Here is a 23,473-nt window from a genome sequence, read left to right as displayed (position 1 = left end):
ATTCTTATTATATATTTTTAAAATTAAAGATTATGGAATTAATGTAGGTGACTTATGTAGTCTTACTATAAATCCACTGCACCAAGTCTTTCTTTTTAATATTCAAGCCAAAGCACAAATGCACACACATTCAGTACTAAAACAATAACACATTTAATACAAACATATTCTATTGCTATTTCTATAAGTGTATCACTGCCCGTGTGTGGGCATGTGAATGGCTATGTGAGTGACAGTATGGAAGTGTGATTGGCTATATTGGTGTGTGTGTGTGTAAGTGGGTGTGGGTGTGTGACTACATGTGTGAGTGGCTGTGTGGTTGTGTGAGTCATTTGGTGGATCTGTGAGTGGCTGCATGGGTGTGTGAGTGGCTGTGTGGGTGTATAAGAGGAAGTGTGAGTGGATGTCTGAGTGGGAGTGGCTGTTTGGATGTGTGAGTGGCCTTGTGGGACTGTTAGTGGGTTTGTAAATAGCTGTATGGGAATGAGGGTAGGTGTGTGAGTGGTTGTGTGGGTGCCGGAGTGGGTGTGTGAGTGGCTATGTGGGTCTGTGAGTGGGTGTCTGAGTGGTTTTGTGGGTCAGTAAGTGGGTGTACGAGTAGTTGTTTGGGAGTATAAGTGGGACAGTGAGTGGGAGTGGCTGAGTGGGTCTGTGAGTGGGAGTGGCTGTGTGGGTATGTGTGTGTGAGTACTTTTGTGGGTGTGTATGTGAGTGTGTGAGTGACTGTATGGGTATGTGAGTGGTTGTGTAGGCATGCATATGAGTGTGTGATTGGGTGTATAAGCGGGTTTGTTGGTTAGTAGATGTGTGAGTGGACTTGTGGATGCGTGAGTGTGCGTGTGAGTGGTTATATGGGTGTGTGAATGGGTGTGTGAGTGAGTGTGTGTGTGTGTTAGTGGGTGTGTGAGTTTGTGAGAGGCTCTATAAGTGGGTATGTGAGTGGTTTTTTGGGTGTGTGAGTGGCTGTGTGAGTGTGCATAAAGGTATGTGTGGGTGTGTATGAGTGGCTGTATGAATGCTTGACTAGGTGTGTGAGTGGTTAAGTGGGTGTATGAGATAGTGTATGAGTGGGTCAGTTATAGGGTGTATATGGTTTTTTAGTTGGGGCCTGGATCCATAGATCCACCGCTGATTCACCCACACCATAGTGGATCTGCAGACCCTCATGTGCCAAAAATACAACATTTTGGGACAATTTATTGTGTGTTAGGAAATAGAATTAAAAACATTAGAAATGTACTGAAAAAAGGTTACAGGTACATTATAGTTAGGCTCAGATTTGACTCGTACACAACCAGTGAAATTCAGCAGTTATAGTTACCTGAGCTAATAAGAAATTATGCCCTTTCAATGCATTGTTTATGACCTCACATATTACATCAATCATGACATGGTCAGTGATATCATTGATGACATCACTGATGACATAATTGATGACATCATCCAGTGAGTGTACTTATTTTCTAAGAGTTTTAAACATATGCATGACTACAAAAGTAAAATTAGCATACTACCTGTACTACCTATGAGTGATAACAATTCTGGCATAAATTATTTGAGTAACTGTGTGAATCCATGTGTGAGTGGGTATCTGAGATGCTGTATAGGTGTGTTAGTTGGTGTGTGAGTGGCTGTCTGGGTGCAGTGGGAGTAGCTGTGTGGTGAGTGAGTGGCTGTGTGAGTGGCTATATTGGTGAGTGAGTGGGTTAGTTGCTGTATATGTGAGTGAGTAGCAGTGTGAGTGGCTGTATGGGTGGGTGAATGAATATATGGATGAATGAGTGAATGGGTTTCGGAATGGCTGTATGAGTGAATGACTGGGTATGTAAGTTGCTATATAGGTAAGTGAGTTGCTGTATGGGTGGGTGTTTGGTTAAGTGAGTTGGTGTGTGAGTGGCTATATTATATGGTGTCAATGAGAATGTCTGTATGGGTGAAAAAGCAGATTTTCCTTGTGCTAAGATTGAAATCTGAGCCTAACTATTATATCCCTGTAACCTTTGGCTTTCTAGTGCATTTCTAAGGTTTTTTTAATGTTATTTTCTAACTATAATGTCCCTGTAATCACTGGTTTATTTTAAATGAATATCTAAGGTTTTCCTAATTTTATTTCCTGACTGTAAACTGTAATCTTGATCCTGATAGTGAGTGTGTGACTGAGTGCATGAATGCCTCAGTGGTTGTGTGAGTGCCTGAGCCAGTCTGGAAGTAACTGCATAAGTGTCTAACTGGGAGTATGAGTGGGTGAATGAGTGTCTGAGTAGGTCGGTAAGTGGGTGTGTGAGTGTCTGACTGGGTCTGTGAGTTGGTGCATCAGTGTCTGAGTGGGTGCATGAGTAGGTGTGTGAGTCTCTGAGCAGGTCTGTGAGTCAGTACTTGAGTCTCTGAGTAGCTCTGTGAGTGGATGTGAGAGTATGAGTGGTTCTGTAAGTCGCACCCCATAAGTGTCTGAGTGGGTCTGTGAGTAGGTGTACGTGTCTGAGTGTGTCTTTGAGTGGGTGCACGAGTGTCTGAATGGGTCTGTGAGTGGCTGTAGGGTGTCTGAGTTGTTCTGTAAGTGGGTGCATGAGTGACTGAGTGGGTTTGTTAGTGGGTATGAGGGTGTCTGAGTACATCTGTGAGGGGATACATGAGTGTGTGAGTCAGTCTATGAGTACATGTAAGAGTGTCTAAGTAGGTTTGTGAGTGTATGTGTGAGTGGCTGTGTGGGTATCTGAGTGGGTCCTTGAGTAGGTATATCAGTATCTGGGTAGATGTGCCAGTAGCTTTGTCAGTGACTGGGCCACAAAACATCTACAGAAGAGGAGTACTTTCTACTGGTTATTTGCTTAGTGCTGCCTCCTTGGGTAAATGTCCAGTGCGTATTCTACACTACAACTGCATAATGGGGCATGGGGAAATGTTACCAGTGACATTGTTTACATCTTTATACAGAAATTTGTGATACATAGGTTTTTCTATACAGAATATGATGAAAGTGCATAGAGGTAAATATCAACCAAACAAGGGTCCTTCCTCTTAACTATAGGAAGTAAGTCCTTCTTTGTTTAGTGGATATACCTGAGCATCAAAAACATGTCAACAAAATTGGTGGCAAAAGCACTTGGGGCTCTTTTGGTTAGCTGGCCATCATCCCGGCAAATAGACGGGAAGACCATTGCATACTACTACAGTGGAAGGGGAGGGGCCAAGCGGACAGAGTTTCAGGTGATTTCACACACTTGTATACTTATAGTCACTTAAAGGGAGAGACTTAGACTCTGATCTCACCAGGTAAGGATAAGAACCCACACATCAAAGCATTTCAGATCATCTTTCAATTTGCAATTGCATAGAAAAAACAATTGCCTTGCCTTCGTCAAGCTCTCTGGTCAGGATCATTTGTGTTTTACAGAAGTGGAGTTTCAATTGAGGCACCTGCTATGTTTATATGTGTAAGAATTTTCCATTGAGGTTTAATTTCTGTAAAAAATTAATCAGGTCCTCATGCCAGCTCTACCTGCAACAGTTTTGCTGTCCCGCTTGCCCGTTACCCTCTGCTGCCAGTTTGCCTGATGCCCTCTGTTTGTGCCTTATCTGCTCATTTCTTGCTTTGTTTCGCCTTTTCTGCTCATTTGTCTTCCCCCTGTTTTGCCTTTTTCTGTTCTTTTTTCTGCCCTCTGTTTTGCCATTTATGCCCGTTTTCCTGCCCTCCATTTTGCCTTCACCACTTGTTTTTCTGCCCTCTGTTTTGCTTTTCCTGCTCATTTTCTGCCCTCTGTTTTGCCTCTTATGTTCATTTTTCTGCTCTTTGTTCTGCCTTATATGCTCATTTCCTTCCCATTTTTTGCCTTTCTCTGCTCATTTTCTGCTCTGTTTTGCCTTTTCTGCTTGTTTTTCTGCTCTCTGTTTTACCTTTTCTGCAAATTTTTCTGCCCTCTGTTTTGTCTTTTTCTGCTAATTTTTCTGCCCTCTGCTTTCCCTTTCCTGCTCGTTTCTTTGCCCTCTGTTTTGTCCTCTTGTGCTCTGTTTTTTCTTTTTTGCTCATTTTCTGTTCTGTTTTGCCTTTACTGCTCCTTTTTCTGCCCTCTCTTTTGCCTTTCCTGCTCATTTTTCTGTCCTGTTTTGTCTCTTCTGTTTATTTTCTGACCTCCGCTTTGCCTTTTCTGCACATTTTTCTGCCCTCTCTTTTGTCCTCTTCTACTCTATTTTGCCTTTTCTGCTTGTTTTTATGCCCCTCCATTTTGCTTTTACTGCTAGTTTTTTGGCCATTTGTTTGCCCTCTTCTGCACTTTTTTGCCTTTTTGGCTCGTTTTAATGTCCTCTCTATTGCCTTTTGTGCAACGGGAGAGGGGGAATGCGCGACTCCATCCCTGGAAGAATTTTAGACCCGGGGGCCCCATCCCCTGGGTCCCGGACATAATTCAATAGGGTGTGGGGCTGCATGGCCTGCTCCCCTAACTGGTTTTGGCCCAGGGGGGCCTATCCCCTACATATGTGCCCTGGCCCAACTCAAGGCACCCAGTGTGCTATGATGGGGCCTGACAGGAGGGCCTTAATGCCCCAGGGTCCCAGCTGGATCTACACCACCTGCGAGAGCCAGCATATCTCCCACATACAGGGAGCTGCTAAATATGCAACTCCCTGCATGCTGGAGCAATCCTTTATCTGTTTCCCTGCCCACATGACAGCCGGCAGGGAAACAGATGAAAACTACGCTCCCAGCAAGCTGGAGCACTTTACAGCTCCCACTTGCTGGGAGCGGAGTTATTATTTGCTCTTGGTTTGCTGTTTGTTCAAGATTGGTCTTTGATGACCTGGTATGCTTTGTCTCTGTTTTGAGCACTGGTACGCTTCTGCGGAAGCATCCATGCCACTAACAAATGTTTGTGATTGATTGATTGAAACTTTGATTGATAAAATGATATACAGTATACAATGGTGATCACCAATGTGCAGTTATAGTTAGGTCAGAGTTTCCATAGGAAGAACATTTTTTGTTTTGTTAAATACTTTGGTGCTATTTGACAAATCTTCACAAAGCTTTACAAAAAAAAGTTCATCCACCTCATCTTCTTCTAGACAAGTTTCAGGGTGATCCGTCAAGTGAGGCCAGGAAAAAGGTGTGGGTCGCAAAATTTGTTTTTCCTGTGCAATTTTCCATTGCAATTTTGGGAAGTGATACAGAAAAATTGACTGCACAGAATTATACATAGTTTATGAATAACAAAATAAATGTAAACTTACATGAAAGTGTATGTAAGAAGGTAGATCTGACTCCATGGTTACCCCCACTTTTTGCCTGGTGCTAATCAGGACCCCAGTCTATCTGTATTCTCCTTAAAATGTTATGCCATGTACTTTGGTACACTCCAGATTGGATACCTGGGTGTCCTTATAAGTCCCTAGTATATGATACCTATGTACCCAGGGCATAGGTACCCCAGATGCCATCAATGGGCTGAAGCATGTATTATGCCACCCATGAGAGGCCATGCAAAATGGAACTACAGGCCTGCCATTGCAGCCTATGTAAGTTGGTGCTTGCACCACTTACTTTTTACTTTAGATATAGGTTCACTATATCTATAGGTCACTACACTGAAAACCTATGTCACCCCATAGCAGGCCTCAACAATCCTGAAGGCAGGGTGCTGGGTTTTACATGAGAGGGTGCCCCTGCATGAGCAGGGCCCCTCTCCATCCTTCGGAGACCATTCTCCCGGGTTGTCTGTGACTCAGCCAGACATATAGGTAGAGGTGCAATATAACCATGCGGTAAATGCTATCTCGAAAACGGCTGAAACAAACATGTTGTGGTTGGTATCAAACACCTTGGAATCATACCTCCACACTGGTAACCGGTATGGGAGATATGATTCCACCCTTCTGAAGCGAGCTTCGTGGGGTCATTGGTCTTTCCGATGCCAGCCTTCTCAACCCGGGCAACACAAATTGGTTGCTGCCGACCAGAGATGCATTTCTGCCCTCCTGCTGCAGGGGAAGGCAGGACAATAGGCATCCTGTCACAGGGAGGTGTGACCACCTCCTAGACAAGATTTAGTGTATTGGGGCCGGGTTGGTGCACTTCCAAAGTGCCTGAAAGTCTGCATCCGGGGCACACTTGGTCTCTCTGTGCATTGTCCAGCTCAAACCAGTTCTGGGAGAAGTTAGCTCCTGCTCTGGCACGATACTGGACAAAGGACATGGGAGTAACCTCCCCTCTGTCCTGACCCTCCCTTAGGATGGTCACCTGAATCTGCCCAACCCCCTCCTGTGGGTACATAGAGGCTTACCTGGCTGTAGGACCTTAGATTTGACGTAGGCAAGATTCTGAAACAACTGACCTTCGACTGTCTGGACACTCTGTACTTTGCTGGACCTCAACTGGGCCCGACTTTGTCTCCCTCTCCGTCCAAAGCATTGTCTGTGCCCTTGTACTATACAGGCTCTGTGCAGGACCTGTGGAGCATTAAGGACATCTGAAGAATCTCAACTACCCTTTATGCGGATTCTGAGCTCCTCTGGACTCCGAAGGGTCCAGAAAAACTGGAGGTGGGTTCGGAAGTTCCTTGAGGTTGAGATGCCCTCTCACCGAGTTTGAGGCCAGTATTCCTCGTGGGGCCCACATAACCCAAACCCCTGTGCACCGCGTACTTTTGCAAGTGCAAATACTTGTTGGTAATTTCCGAGCTTGTGCATTGGACTCCATGTATTCCTTACCCTGAGCAGTATTTCCACCACAGAACTCTGGCCTCCTTGCACCAAGTGCTAGGCTGGTACTTTGTGATCTTGCTCAAGGTCCCCTCATGACTCCTGGTCATTCGGCCTGTGAGTCCTCCTGAGGGTCATCTTGAATTATATTGGGCTTTCTAGGTTGCTCTAGATGTGCCCTGACTCCCTATTGCTTGGTGAGTCCCCAGTACCTTGCTGATCTACACCGTAACCTGCTTGACCTTCCTGCGTGGGTTGCTGTTGCCAAGGCTTCTTGGTGCTCAACATTCAAGACCCTATGTGGGACGGCTTGTACCTGGCTCCTGGTTGTTGTTGACATCTCCTGGCCCTCGTGGCTGCAGAGTCAAGTTTCCCTTCTTCACACCTGAAGCACCCGTCATCGGTGGGCATTCGCCCACTGAGCTCCTAGTCTCTCTGAAGTGACCCAGACTCTGTACTCTCTGCTTTCAGGTTCCTTTCATCACAAATCCATCCTTGGATTCCAACGGACACTTTCTTCCTTCACGGCAGCTGCTCTTCTTTGCCACCCTCCATTGAAAACAACTACGGTTTCTGACACCACTTCAGACCGATGCACTGGCTTCCCTGGGATACTCTGGTATCCACGGGTGGATTAGCTCTCCAACCTCCTAAGTTCCAAGTCCACCGAGCAGGGTCCTTAAACTTTAAAAATGGACCTGTGACTTCCCATAGAATTATACAAAGCCCACGGTCATTTTAGTACACTGCACCCGTCCTCCTTGGGGTCCCAGTGATTCTACGTGTTCTAGACACTGTCTCGACTACAGTCGTGTTTCTTATACCACTATTTTAGAATATGGTTTGGTCTCCCCCTGGAGCCCACTGTGTATTGTGTTACTTACAATCATTTCTTTGCTAAAGTATTGTGTGGTGTGTGTTGTTCCCCTCGTGTAGAGGATACTAGAGAGTGTTATATAAATAAATACATATTTTTATAACTTCTGTGTGGTTCTCCTTTAATTTAGTTAATACTAAAGGTGAGATTTTGGTAAAACAAGCCGCTTTACATTCCTTCAAGATTAAGCCTAAAGGCTACTCTCCACAGCTACCACTAGGATAGCTTTCTAAAGGTTATCTTTGACCTTATACATCATGAGGGTCATTTGGACTGGTGCAAGGTGCCCACTTTAATTAGTGGACATCAATGGAAGCAGACCTACAATTTGGGTGCACTGAGACCAGGCAGAAGTTATCCATTCTGGTACTGCTCCAGGCTAGGGGTGGGCCGAATTCATGTAATTTGACGCTGCAGAATTCCACAGAGTGACATAAAAACTCCACAAGAGTCTGTGGACTTCCGCTATTGGGCAGAAATAGACAAGTTGCGCTGCTTGCACTGTGATTTAGAGACAAGAGCATGTTCATCACTAAACAAATAGTGCTAACAGCACCACACAGCTTACCAGAGGGTGCAGCTACTGTAGTTGATTTTGTTGCAGCTTGTGTAGGTTTTCCACTCAAGCGGCAGCCTTCTGACCGCAAACAGTCGCAACTGCGTGTGTTCAAAATATCTGATGTGCTCCTAGCTACTGGAAATCGTTCTAGGGTACGCCAAATCTCACTCGCACTCACCAACTTACGATTCTGGAACCACAAGCAAGAAAATTATTCCACCACGCTGCAATTGGCTAAATTTAGCTGAAAGTCTGGCAATACAAGAATAACGTGGAATAACGTGGAGGCCCAAAAATTCTGCAAATTCCCCGGCAGAATGGAATATTTTGCCCACCCCTACTTCAGACACATCTTATTACAATAGATGCTCAAGGATGACAGCGCAGTAGAAGGTGTCAAAGGAGGCCAAGGGATCTATCAAAATCAAAGGGAAAATACCACCTCCATCTGAGGTAGCTAAATTCTTACAAAACCTGAGATTCAGAACCCCTATCTGGGCGGTACTAATGGAGACCATTCTCTGCTTCCAGAAATTCTCAAAGAATAGCCATCACTTTTAGTGCTACAAAGTGACACAAGTGTTGTCAAAAAGCCATACGAATGGAAGTATGATATAACACAACCAACTCTGAGGCTTTCTAAGTCACAGGTAGAAGAGATGTGGGATAAACACTCGCAGGACCATTTTTTATCCAGCAACAGCTTTTTATTCAACCACTGTGAGCTAATAGCCTAGAAATCTATCCTGTTTCCATGGAAATATTAATAATTTCTCTGAGTAGTATTTCCAATAGTGAGAAAAAAAATATCTTTATGGAAATGGGAGTTATGTAAAGGGGAGAACCAAGCGTAATTAAACGTAGGACCCCTACATGGTGTGATTGAGAAATCAAACTAAACAGTCCAATTTTGCAGTTAAGCTTTTAGGTGCAACATGGTAGATGAAATCAGTGACTTTATTTTATAGCAACATCATAAAGATTTAACAGAGGAGTCATTACATAGAAAGATAGCCATAAAGTAATCTTGACTGTGACCCTACTGGTGTAATCATGTTGAAAATCAGTAAAAAAAAAAATCTATTTTAATGATAAGGAAAATTGACTCCACATGATAGATTTTCCGTCAGAGACCATAAAAAGCAGCACAAAATTGATAACACATTTTGATAGTAATCAAATAAATAAAAGCTAAAATGTTCAGATAAAAGAACCACAATGTTAAAATATTTACATTGGATAAAGATAAAGATAACTCACTAACCCACGACAGAGCAAGATAACCAACTAATCAGTACCTATTTAGTATAGTAGAGAATTACACTCCCATCATTGAGGAAGGTGAGCTACTCCCATTAGTAGAAAGATAACCACATTCATCCTTTTAGAGAAAAGCAGACCACTCCTCGTTACAGATGAACGTAACCACATTCACAGTGAAAGAGAAAAAGAATCTACTCACCAGTAGAGAAATATAACCACTCCTGTTTATAGAAAAAAATAACTACTCCCTACAAAGAAACACAGATCACCCTTATTTAAGAATGTATGGAATCTGTGCTGCTTCCCGGTTTACCATCAACCAAAAGTATGTTTTTCAAGGTCACAGACATATACTCCTTCAGGTGGCAGTGATATCACTTCAAAAAGGAGGAGTCTGGAAACATGCAAACTAATTTCCTGTGAAAAGAGTAGCAAAATTTGAAAAATAATTCACCCATTCATTTAATCTAAGAAAGAACAAAATCAGATCTTACATGAAGCAGAACCTCAGCAGAATTGATAAGGACGATGACTACCCAAAGTGGGTCACAATTGCTCAACTTGTCCGTCTCAGGTCTGGAAGGTAGACAACAGTATTCGTGCTTTCATAACAAAGTGTTTATGCTTGAATAATGCCCTGGATGCTGTTTGCACTCAACACTGCTGCTCAAATGCTGTGATGACTCTCTTCCATTGATCTGGTTACCTTCAACTACCCATAATATGTTTTGCTGCGGTCTTCCGGATCAAGAAGAAATTATACAGGGAGAATATAAATTCGTACCGACCCATAAGTCTACTAAACACAGACTATACATTTTTTACAAAGCTTCTAGCAAACCGATTGAATAAAATAGTGGGAGGTCTGGTAGTTAATGATCAGTGCGGTTTTATTGCAGGCAGGCACCTCCATACAAATACAAAGTTCGTATTGGAAGCGCTAGATTTGTTTTAAACTAATAAAGTGAAGGCCCAAATCTGTTTTTTAGACACGGAGAAAGCCTTCGATCTAGTGTCCTGGGACTGCCTGTTTGCTATTTTGCACAGTTTTAGTTTCCTGAATGTTTTTATCTCTCTTTTAAAACTACTATATATGAATTCTAGGGCACAGATTATCATCAACAATTCTAATATTGGGACATGCCAGGTCACTAGAGGTACCCGACAAGGCTGCCCCCTGTCGCCAATATTATTCGCATTATTTATTGAACCTTTGGCGATTGCGATTAGGAATACACGAACCGATACAGTCCCAGTATCTGGCATGACTAATATAAAATTGTATGCCGATGATATTGCCCTTTTTCTAGATTCTAACCCCTTAAGTCAAGCGAAAATGTTAAAAATATTCTCTGATTTTCAAAAACTAGGGGGTTACAAAATTAATGTTAACAAGACGGAAATTATTTTATTAAACTGCACTGTAGACACTTTAATACCAAAATGTAGGCAAATTTACAACTCAACGCCAAAGAGATATCTGGGAATATTTATATCGGACAACTTAGACTACTTGTTTTCACTTAATTATTCACCGCTGCTAAAAAAGGTTGAGTCCCTTTTAGAACGTTGGAATTTATTACCCCTGTCTTTAATGGACCGAGCACCACTGATACGAATGTCGATTTTACCTCTTTTTAATTTTCTATTTAATGCAGCACCTTGTGTTATTCAGGTCTCCTTCTTTTAAAAAGTGGATGTCCCGATCTCCTCATTTCTCTGGGCCAAAAAGACTCCTAGGCTCGCACTTAGCACTTTATTTCTTTCATCTGCACAAGTAGGGCTGTCCCTCCCAAACATTAGAGAATATTATTTTGCGTCTTTTGCTCACCACAGTTTTAGGTTTTTCTTTCTAGACACTAATGAGGCAGACAATTTTTTTATGAAGATGATGCTGCCAGAGGTAAAATAAACTGATCCGATTAGAGTCACTAAAGATCCAAAGAAAATTTGCTACAAGTCCCTTCAGTGGATTTTCAGACAGAAAATCCAGTTTTTGAAATTCTACTCTATTCCTAGAATAGGTAACACAACGGACTTGAACAACTTCAACCAAGGGGAAGAGGGATGTATAGACAGTAAAATAATTAACCTCTGGAAAGACAATTGAAGACTTCCTAGTCGGCAAAAGGTGGAAGTCATGGGATCAAATAGCCAGACAGGTGCACCATTCTCACTCCATCCTGAATTGGTCTTTTCTTATGCTCAATCCAATACTCAGGGAGCTGGATATAGGAAATCTTTATTTTAGGTTTAAAGTATTTTATTAAGGCATAAAAAACACGGGGAGGGGAGCAGGAGGTCAGGCAAACATACAATACAAGAAGCAAAACGTTGCAGCGAGTCAGAAGAAGAAGAGGGAGGCAGGGTGCCCCAGAGGGTAACAAGGCAAAAAACATGAGGTAGTAAGTCACTGTAAACAACCCCCCGTAGGCCCCCACTCCCTAGGCAAGGCCAAGCCAGAATAACACTCTGCGACACATCAAAGGAGAAGCATACCATACCCCCAGCCCCTCTACCCCGGAAAAGGAGAAGAAAGAAAAGCAAGGAGGAAAGAAAAGAAAACAACACCCCAACATCCCCGTCCGAAAAGCAGCATTAGAAGTATATAACCAGACTTCCCACCCCCAGCCCCCAGTCCCCAATCCGCACAATCACTCCGCCGCTGGCGCCGGCGGTGTCAGCCTAAGGAGGCGCAAGTACCGTGGGCACGTCAGCTCGCGAAATTCCGTGGACAGCAGTGCCAAAAAGGGATGCCAGAGCTCCTCAAACTGGTCAACATTCCCAGCCACCGTTAGCGATATCTTCTCCATACCCAGTACCTGCCAGAGCCTATGCAACCAGCCAGTGATAGAGGGGGCAGTGGGGGTGCGCCAAAGGACAAGTATGTTCTGAACGGCCGAGCCTAGCGCAATCGCAATCTGCCTGCCCCTGCGGGATTTCAGCGGGTACATCAAGTCATTGGGGAGGCCAAGCAAGACATACGCGGGGAAGCGCGGGAGCTCAATCTCAAAATGCCTATCCACCTCATCTAAGACTTCCTTCCAGTAGGCCGACAGCACCGGGCACTCCCAGAGAATGTGTGTGAGGGTGCCCTCCTGTCCGCAGCCGCGCCAACAACCCTTATCGCCTAGTTTGCGCATCTCGTAGAGCCGCTCCGGGGTGTAGTACCAATAGGTGGACACTTTAGTGAAGGTTTCCGTCAGCCCAGTGTGGTACGCAGAGTGCCTCGCCCGATACGCAATCCTGTCCCATTCCTTGTGGCTCAGGGTCCTGCCCAGTTCTCTATGCCAGCGCTCCCTCCCTGGGTTATGGTAGTGAAACGGCGGGGGTTGGAGAAATTTATACAAATCAGTGATGAGTTTGGCGTCCGAGGCCCGGGTCACCAACCATCGCTCATAGGGCGTAATCGTACGGGCGGCGACGTCACGCACCGAGGGTTGAAGAGCCCAGTGGCGGACTTGCATGTAGCGCAGTCTGTCCCCCTCCGTCAGGCCAAACTCCTGTCGGAGCTGCTGGAAGGGGAGCACGCCCTCCGGCCCGTAGATCTGAAAAAGCGCTCTACATCCCGCACTCACCCAGTGGGAAAAGGCCCCCGGCTCAAGGCCCGGAGTGAAGTCCGGGTTGTCAGCAATGGGAGAGAACGGCGACGGAAAAGTGGTGAGCTCCCGTAGCTCACACACCGCGTCCCACACTCTTAGCGGGACCCGGGTGATAAAGGAGGCGTAGAGGTTAGGCGGGCGGTGAACGCGCCGTAGGAACGGGACCTCCTGGAGGGTACGGCCCGCAACAGCCTGGTCTTGAAAGAGCCAGTGTTTGTCCGATTCCCACCGGCTCCACTCCACCAGGTACCGGAGCTGTGTCGCCTGAAAGTTCTTCCGGAGGTCCGGAACCCCGAGACCTCCCGCCTCCGGGGCAAGCATGGAGAGGACCCGCTTCATCCGAGGTTTACGGCCTTGCCACACAAAGCGGGAGATGTCTGCCTGCGCCTGCCGTATCCAGCCCACGGGGGGCTGAAGAGGTAGAGCGTGGAAAAGATACAGGATCTGGGCAGTATCGTCATCTTCACCGCCGCAATACGGCCCAGCCACGAGAGTAGGCCCTTGTTCCAACGGCCGAGTTCCTCCTTTATCTTTTTGCCTAGAGAGGAATAGTTAGCTGCGACCATGGCAGGCAGGGTGGGAGCAAGCAAAATGCCCAAGTAAGGCACCGTGGAGGAGGACCACTGCAAAGGGAAGAGACTTTGAAGGTCCCGTCTGGCGTCGGCAGAGAGCGAGACATCCAGTGCGGCCGACTTGGTCACGTTCATTTTAAAGCCCGCAACGCGGGCAAAAGCGTTCAGCTCCTGGACGCAGGCAGGGAGCGACCGCCTGGGGTCACCCAGGGTCAACAAGACATCGTCCGCGTATAAGCTGACAGTGTGTGTGTATTGCCCCATCTTCACCCCAATAGCGTCCGGGTTGTCGCGGATCCTCTGCGCAAATGGCTCCATATAAAGGGCGAAGAGGAGCGGCGAGAGAGGGCAACCCTGTCTCGTGCCACGCTCAATGGTGAAGCTGCTGGAGCTGTGTCCATTGACACGCACTGACGCCGACGGTCTCCTATAGCAGTTAAAGACCATAGTGCGGAACTTCTCGCCGATCCCCAGTTTCCCAAGGACCAGCTCGAGGTATGGCCAATGAACCCTGTCAAAGGCCTTCTCCGCGTCGACCGATAGCAGCATCCGCTCCCCCGGGACGCGTGAGGCCTTTTCCAGGACGTGCGTCACTCTCTTCGTGTTGTCGACCGTCTGCCTACCGGGTACAAAACCGGCCTGATCAGCCTCCACCAAACCTGGTAAGTGTAGACCCAGTCTGGCCGCCAAAATTCCGGTGTAAAGCTTGAGGTCCACATTTAGGAGCGAAATGGGCCGGTACGAGCCGCACAAGGTCCGGTCCTTCCCTGGCTTGGGGATAACCCACACAGTCGCCGAGAGGAGGTCCGGTGGGATGGCGCCCGGTTCGGAGAAGGAGTTGAACAAGCGAGCCAGGAGAGGAGCGACAGTGGGACAGAAGGTCTTGTAGAACAAGGCCGTGTAGCCATCCGGGCCCGGGGCTTTGCCATGCTTCAGCCGTGCGATCGCGGAGATGACCTCCTCCACGTGAATGTCCCTCTCTAGATGGTCCGCCTGGGAGGGGTCCAAGGCCGGGAGGGTCACGGATTCCAGATAGGCCTCAGCCTCTCCCGGTGGGGAAGATTCTGAAGCGTACAGTGCCTCGTAAAAGGATCGAAAGGTATCTGCCACCTCCGCGTCACCAGAAACCGGGATCCCATCCACTCCCACCAGCTCCTTCACCACATTGCGTTGCTGCGCAACCCTAAGCCTATGGGCCAGGAGCTTACCGCACCTGTCTCCGCCAGTGTAAAAGGCATGTTTCAGGCGCAGCGCTGCGTATTCCGCCCGATCTAGATCCAACGCAGAGAGGAGTTTTCGTGCCGCCTTCAGTTGCTTCCAAACACGAGGAGCCCCCGTTCGGCGGTGGACCTGCTCAAGCTCCCTAACCTGCGCCGTCAGTTCTTCCCTCTTGCGCTGGCGTTCCTTATTTTCCGCCGAGGAAATGGAGATAAACTCTCCCCTGACGACTGTCTTCAAAGCCGCCCACTGTGTAGCCAGGGACGTGTCAGAGTTGGTATTGTGGATCAGGTAGTCCTGGATGACCTCCTCCACTCGCTTCACCACCGATTTCTTATGGAGAAGCGTGTCCCGAAGCCGCCACATTCCTCTCGAGGGGGGGGGCGCCGGCCACGCAAAAACTCCGGAGACCGGCGCATGATCAGACAGAGACAAGACCCCGATGTCCGCCGCCGTGGCGGGCGAGCGAAGTGGGCCGCTCACCAAAAGATAATCCAACCGCGAATAAGTGCGGTGTGCGTGGGAAAAGTAGGAGTAGTCCCTATCGGTGGGATGCATGGTGCGCCAGAGGTCATGCAGGTCCATCTCTGCAATCTGGTCCCGCACCGCTTTTGAAAGCTCTCCTGTCTGCGGAAAACGCTGGGCAGACCTATCTAGAGTGGAGTCGAAGACTATATTCAGGTCTCCCCCCAGGATGACATGGCGATCGGGCGAGGCAGTACCGTCCACCAATACCGAGTCCAGGAAACGATCCTGGTGATCGTTTGGGCTGTAGACCGAACCAACCGTAAAGGTAACACCTCCTAAGCGCATGCGATACACTAAGAGCCTCCCCTTCTGCTCGGCATGTTTATACAGCACTTCCCCCCTAAAGGAGCTGGCTAGAAGAATGGCCACCCCAGCGGTCTTAGTCGCAGCAGAGGAAAAAAGTTGCGTGGGGAACTTGGCAGAGCGCAACCTATGGCAATCTCTGGAGAGTAAATGGGTCTCCTGCAGGAGGCAGATATCCGCCTGCGACCCCTCCAATAGGGAGAGGATCGCCCTTCGCTTTACGGGGTTATTCAGACCCTTGACATTAAGGGTCACTACTTTCAGGGGTGGCATCGCCTCCAGAGAAACAGCGCGCTATGCAGCAGGCGGGGGATCAGCGGAGGGGGCGCGCGGGGCAGGGGCGCAGGGAAGGCCGGAGGTGGCATCGTACTCGTTCGGACAGCTTCGGACGGGACCCCCTCCACAACAAACCAACAATGAAACCCCCCCAAAAACCCTTGATGGCAACCAGCCAAAACAAAAAGCAAAAAACAACACCCCATAGTCTCAGTCTAGCCCAAGTGGGCGAGTCTGCAGAAAACAGTCAAGTGGACGTCCAGCCACACACCACCCCCCCGCCCCCCCAACCCCCAGCCCAGCATCGTGAAAGCTAAGAGCCTCTCCCCCTGGAGAAAATTAGGCCGTCAAGGCCACACCAGTAGATTCAGGCAAGTTCCTGGCCGCAGTCCTCAGGGCCTCCGCCATGTCAGCTCTGATGGTGGGCGAGTCCGGGCGACTCACTGGCGCTGACGATGGGCGCCTTCTCGACCTCCGTCGGCCCCGCCGCTCGGGGCACCTCCATGCAGGTGTAGCCCCGTCCTCCTCCGTAGCAGTAAGACCCAGCACCCCGCAGACATCTTGTAAGGAGCGCAGCTGATGCAGTACCCCATTCCATCGAAAGATAAGACGGAAGGGGTGGCCCCAGGAGTAGGCTGTCTCGTGCTCTCGCAGAAAGTCCGTAGCGATGCGGAAAGACCTGCGCTTTTGCAGTGTGATGGCAGACAGGTCCTGATAGAGCGCCACAGGTCTGTCGCGGAAGGTCAATGGTTGCTTCCTACGGGCTTCAGTCATGATGCGCTCCTTTAGAGGGAAATCTGGCAAGAATGCCAGGATATCAGGCGGGGGTGCCGATGATTGGCGCTGGCGGCCCACCCTATGTGCTCTGTCAATGCGGATGGGGAAATCCGCTCCCTCCTCCAAGATGTCACGGAACAGGTCCTGCAGATAAGCCACAGGTCCGCACCTTCATCGGCGGATGGAACACCCCGGACCCGGATGTTGTTCCTCCTGGACCTGTTCGAGGTCTTCCGAGTGGGCCTGGAGCTCGACACATTGCTCCCGGAGGCGGAGGACGTCCTGCTGGAGATGGGTTATCTCCTCATCGCGGCGTTGAGCCGCCGTCTCCACAGTCTCGACCCGTTCGCCCAGGCCCTCGACTTCCCTGCGCACCTCCCGGACCTCTCCAGCCACTTCGGTCTTAAGAGTCTGAAATTCCTCCTTGAGGGAGGTGAATAAGCCCTCCATGAAGGACCGCGTGACCGGCGGCTCGCCCGCAGTTGCGTCCGTTGATGCCCGGGAGGCCCCCGGGGACGGCTGCGTCCTGTCGCGTAGTTGCTGGGACCTGCCGAGCATTTCCGGCAAGGTGCGATCACCCCGTGCCGCGCCACGTCTTCCAGTCATCTTGGGGCCCGGCAAAGCCCAGGATTAGTTGCTGTAGGCGAGCGCCACCGCTCGTGGGCACCAGATGTGAGGCCTTCGCCGAGGACAAGAGTAGTGCGTCACAGGCGACAAAATGGCGGTCCGGGCATGGGCAAGACGGCCCTCGGGCCAGCAGAGCAGGTAGCAATGTCCGAAGAGTAGGCCTCCCGTCTCGTGTTCCCAAGGAGGGCAGTAGATGAGCTGGTGCCAGAACGAGTCGAGGCTCCCATGTGAGAAGGGCGCGGGCAGGGGCCACCGGGCTCAGTCACACAAAGACAAGATGGCGGGAGGGTGGGACCCAAGAAGGCAGCCCGGGCCAGCAAGTCCGTGGGCAACTCTTCAATGGTAACGGGTCTGGAAAGTACGAACCCGGTGCCTCCCCCGATCACCAGTCGATTGCCCGGCCCGGACACTGCTCGGACTCCGCCGTCCAGCGCCTCCGGGCGCGGAGTTCGCAAGGCGTCGCCCCTCGAGACCCCGGATAGTGGGGGGATCGCCGGTACAGGGCTAAAGTCCGTTGCCCAGCAATGGTGCTTGTCACCAGGGCACCGCCAGGAAGCCACCTCTCTCCGCGGAGTCCGTCCAGCCCGCTCCTTCGGGATCTCCGGCGTTCCGCTGTTCAGCACTCGGGCCAGCCAAGGCGCGCGGACAGCGCCGCACTACGCTCCGCCTCCAGGCTCCTCTCCTCGGGGCGACCCGGGCTCTAATCCTCGGAGCGATCTCCGAATAAACTTTTCGGGGACTTCCCCCGGGGCTTCAGAAGTCAAAGTGGCACCAAAGTGTGCCCCAGGAACTCCGGCACAGGTCTCTCGCCCGCAGTGCAGCCGCGGGGGGAGAGAGGCGCAGGAATCGGGGCTCGAGCTGAGCCGGGCCGGAGGAGCTACGGGAGGAAGCGTCCGCTCACCCCGCCATCTTGGCCACGCCCCCGGAAATCTTTATTTTAAGGAAACTATCTCTACAGCGTTGAATAATAAAACTCAAAAAAAGATGAGTTTTTGGATTAAAATACTAAAAGAGGACAAGGAGCAGGAATCTTCTAGTAAGAGTATTGGCAGGTGGAAAAAGGGGGAGGATATTGAAATCAATCAACAAGTATGGGATAAAATAAATAAATTCAACAAAACAATCTTCCGCGGCGCTAACTTTAAACGCATGCAATTTTATAATAAATGGCTGATTTACAGATCTCCATCCTATCTCCATAATATCTTCCCCCTAGTTGCCTACAAAGGTTTCCGCTGTGAGGAAAAAGGGAATTGGAAACACATTGTCTGGGAATGTCCTAAAATTCAGCCACTCTGGAAGGAAATCGAAAAATACCTCTCCCTTGAGCTTAAAGGTTCTATAATATTCGATGATTTAGTCCCTGTTCTAGGCTGTTCAGCGACTAACATCCAATACAACGATTTCTTTTTTATAGCCTCTCTAATAGCTAAATCGCTTGTTCTGCAGTCCTGGAAAACCAACCAAGTACCGACCTTTCAGGCTTGGAAGGCTAAACTATTACGAATCCAGGGCAGGGAAAGAAAATACGCGCTTAGATCAGGGGCGCTCAAGAAATATGAAAAGTTTTGGAGTGTGTTTGAATCGTAAAGTATATCTTCATAACCACTAGTCTGCTTTTATGCACTTTTAAACACTCTACACTTTATAGTTCTATTTTGCACTTTATAACTATGCTGTGGATACTTGAAAGCCGACTACTTACTTATATTTATATGCCATGTACTGTACTAAATCTTTTACAAATGTATTCTGTAATGTTGATCTTGTTTTTATGAACTCTCAATAAAAATATTTAAAAAAAAAAAAAAGAAGAAATGATACCTCATGCTGTGAAATACACCACTATCTGCCAAATCATCTTATTCACCAGAGGGCTAAATAACATTGACTGAGATCATCTTTTCTACCACTGACTTAAAATAATTTCTTTCATACTTTTTTGGTTGAAATGTATTGACACTTGCGCTATTGATGGATTAAAATATTTCATTCACTTCAAATTCATTGCACGGACACGGACATTTTCAGTTTCCTTCGGGCATTGGTTTCTTTCGCTCCAGAAAGTAATGCTATTGGCTTGAGACATTGTTAATCACACCTTGGATCAGCCCACAGGAGTATTCTTATTCCACTGTTTTTAGTTTTTTTACTGGCTGCTTGTGCGCCTCTGCAACCTCCATTGGAGTACATGAGTGACTTCATTTTACATATGAAAGTACACTAAATTATCATTCTGTTACATTAAATTATTTATCTTTTACAAACGTTCAGTACACAATCCAATTTTTCAGATTTTTATTTTCTACAGCACCAGGCCATTTTTTATTGCTCTTGTCAGCACTCAATCTGAGTGAGACTGATTCTAATATGGCTGACTCTGTGTGTTTCCCTTTCTGTTTGGATGGCCATCATTGGGTCAGGTCATGGTGCCGGCAGTGGCGGCCCATGCAGGTAAGCATGGCAGAGAAGGGTGGGGTGGAGATTGGGGGGTTAAAGAGACAAGCAACGGAATAGTGAAAATAAAAGCGATAAATAAATAAAACCTCTTGTCTTGCGCTCGCCGCATCGCCGACTCAGCAATGTGGTGAGCGCAATGTAAGTGGTTTTATTTATTTATTTATTTTATTGTCACCATTCTGTTACTTGTCACTTACACCGCCTCCACCCCTGCCCCGCCCCCACACATGACTGTGCTTCACTGCACGGGCCATAACTAAGTGCCAGCACAGCACTAGCTCACTCAGTTTACAGCACAATAGGCCAAAGAAGAACTACACAGAAAATCCTAAACATCATGCACAATTTGAAGTGATCTGTTCAGTCTTTAGCACAGACTGCTTATATCCTGCTCGCAGTGTAGTTTGTATGCCTGCTCCTGTTACCATCTAAGTCAAATCTGCCCCCTCTGGTTTGTGTCAAAATCTACTCTAATCTTTGACTCCTTACTCTGCTCACATGGATATCTACATGAAATTTCTTGTATTTTCCCTTTATCACTTCAGCAAAAAAAATATAAATAACCATTCGTTTTACTATACCTGTCAAATAGATTTTAGCTGAGGCAGAACGTGACAATATCATACAATACATGGGGTCCTGCAATTCCTGTATTTAAAGCCTGTCTCTTATTTATTTATAATCACTACTGGTGATGCACACAGCCACCAGTGCTAGAACTCCAATGTAAAAAGCTATTACAGTTGAATTCTGACACCACAATGCATGCTGCCAGATGCAAAGGGGAAAGACAGGCCAGGTCATGGATCATACCTAAAGTCGCTGTTTAAAGAAGTAAAACAGAGCTTTGCTTTCCTTCTTCTGCCATGTTTTATAGCTTTACAATGACAAGCAGAAAGGAGATATTTAAGGCAACATGTTTATTTTTTGCATTTCTTAGGCAATTATTGAAGTGAGCATCTTACTGCATGTTTCTACTGTGTCTTATTTTTAAACTGTGTTTTATTGAACTGCTTTTAAACCTCTTTGCAACAACTATCAAACTGCTTTTTTATGTGTTTTATTTTGCACTAGAGATTCTATATCTATCCTTTATGTTTCCAAACATGCTCTCTCTCTTTCATATGAATGAGCTACACACCAATGATTTAAGTGATTTGAGGGAAATGTGAGGGTGGGATAATGTATTATAAGGAATAAATTAGCCCTGCCAAACATTATAAGGGATAGTGCGTGTCACCTCAGAGTTTCATGGCAAGCTCCTTGGTGGCCTGTGATATCTTTATAATGTACAGCAGGAGGCATTTTATCCCTTATTTATCTTAGCCTGTTGATCCACCTTTCAGTTTAAGAGAGACATCACTCTGGCTATTTCCATTTCCCAGAGAGTTGTGCCCTCAAGCCTGCCGAGACAATTCCTCAAAAACAACGCCTCCTGGAACTCCTTTCATTCTTTTGTGGAAACTGACATTCTCAAAATACTATCAGATTAGAAACCCTCAAACCACTTCAACGACCCTCTTCACCCCAACCGCTTCAATGAGATCAAAATGTATATACTCCCACTTTGGACTTTGGACCAAGATTGTACATGCCTCCCTAAGTCAAGGCAAAATCTGTGATTGACTAAAGTCCGGGCAGGTCACCCCCATCTTAAGAAAAAAAACAATGGCAGATCACACCGACCTAAATACCTTTCACCCCACCTCCAACATTACAGCCCTGACGAAACTCCTTGAAAAATGTGTACACATTCAACTATTTATCCACACTGAGCAATTCTTCGCGACAGATTCCAATATGGTTTCCATCCGGGGCATAGCACCGAATGGGCCCTTACAAACATAATGGATGATGCACTAAATATCTTGGATCAAAATGAATCTTGCCTACTAATCCTCCTTGACCTTTCTTCTGCATTTGATACCGTTAACCATAACTACCCACTAGACCTATTGGAACACAGGTTGGGATTCTTTTAACTGTTTCACCTCATTTCTCCAAAACAGAACTCAAGAGCTCAAGATCAATCAGTCCCTCTCTAAGACTGCTACGGTCACACTAGGGGTCCAACAGGGTTCCTCCCTCTCACCCACTCCCTTCAATGTATTCATGGAGCCACTAACGTAAACTCTATGTTCAACCAACATTCAATATCACATGTACTCTGATGATATCCCACTTTATCTGAAAGGCTGCTCCACTGAAGACATCATATCCGTTAACTTAACTCTACAGAATACTCAAAATTGGTATTCATGCAACCACCTCAAACTAAACACTGTCAAAACTGAATCCGCACCCAATTAGGCACCCACCGTTAATACATGGATGAAGCAACTAACAGCATTCAATTGCTTACCATAAGTCATTAATTCAGCAAGATCAATGGGAATAACTCTACCAAGAACCTTAATATGCAGAAGCATATTAGTGCTACCACTAAAGGAGCAGACCTCCAAATAAACATTGTAAGGACATTAAAACCCTTCCTACTCCCGAGATTACCTCAAAATTGCTGTCCAGACACTAGTGATTCCCAGGTTGAACTATGGAAGTGCCACACTCGGCATCTTGTCCAGATCCAAAACAGCCCCTTAAGTGCCTATCAAAATGCTGCTGAAAGGCTCACTGCCGGATCAAAAAGGAATAATCACAATGAATTGAGATGAAATCCCTCAATTGGCGCCCCTACAAAGCAAAAATTCAGCTGAAAATTGCATGCATGACCCACAAACCCTACACTTCAATTTCCCTGACTACCATGCGAAGAAGCTTGAACTTTCAGGAGGCTCCAGACCTACTAGAACATGGGTACTCACAAACTTTCTCTCGGGGGCCAAATTTACAGTGTGGGTTGTGTCAGAGGGCCGCACGAGTGGGGGTGGGGGCGGGGCTAGAGCAACAAAAAAACTGTGACCATGAGGTTGAACACAGGTCCCTGCAGCGGACGGCTTCATCCACTGAGCTACCACACATCTCTCTCTCTCTCTCTCTCTCTCTCCCTCTCTCTCTCTCCCTCTATCTCCCTCTCTCAACCTCTCTCTCCCTCCCTCTCTCCCTCCCTCTCTCCCTCCATCTCTCCCTATTTCTTCCTCTGTCTCACTCAGACTGTCTCACTCCCTCTCACTCCCTCTCTCTCCCTGATTCCATCTGTCTCACTCCCTCTCTCTCTCTCTGTCTCCCTCTCTCTCTCTGTCTCCCTCTCTCTCTGTCTCCCTCTCTCTCTATTTCTCTGTCTCCTTACCTCTCCCTCTCTGTCTCCCTCTCTCTCCTTCCCTCTCCCTCTCTGTCTCCCTCACTTTGTTTCCCTCCTCACTCTGTCAACCTCCTCACTCTGTCACCCTCCTCACTCTGTCGCCCTCCTCCCTCTGTCACCCTCCTACTCCCCCTCCCTCCCTCTGTCTGTCACCCTCCTCCCTCCCTCCCTCCTCCTCCCTCCCTCTGTCTGTCACCATCCTCCCACTGTCTGACTGTCACCCTCGTCCCTCCCTCCTCCATCCCTCTGTCTGTCACCCTCCTCCCTCCCTCTGTCTGTCACCCTTCTCCCACCCTCCCTCTGTCTGTCACACCCTGTCTCCCTTTCTCTGTCTTCCTCTCCCTTTCTCTGTCTCCTCCCTCTCCTTTTCTCTGTCCCCCTCCCTCTCCCTCTCTTTGTCTCCCTCCCTCTCCCTTTCTCTGTCTCCCTCCCTCTCGTTGTCCCCCTCTGTCTGTCTCC

The sequence above is a fragment of the Lissotriton vulgaris genome, chromosome 2_1, assembly GCF_964263255.1.
Source record: "Lissotriton vulgaris chromosome 2_1, aLisVul1.2, whole genome shotgun sequence".
Taxonomy (NCBI): domain Eukaryota; kingdom Metazoa; phylum Chordata; class Amphibia; order Caudata; family Salamandridae; genus Lissotriton; species Lissotriton vulgaris.
This window is presented reverse-complemented; position numbering follows the sequence as displayed.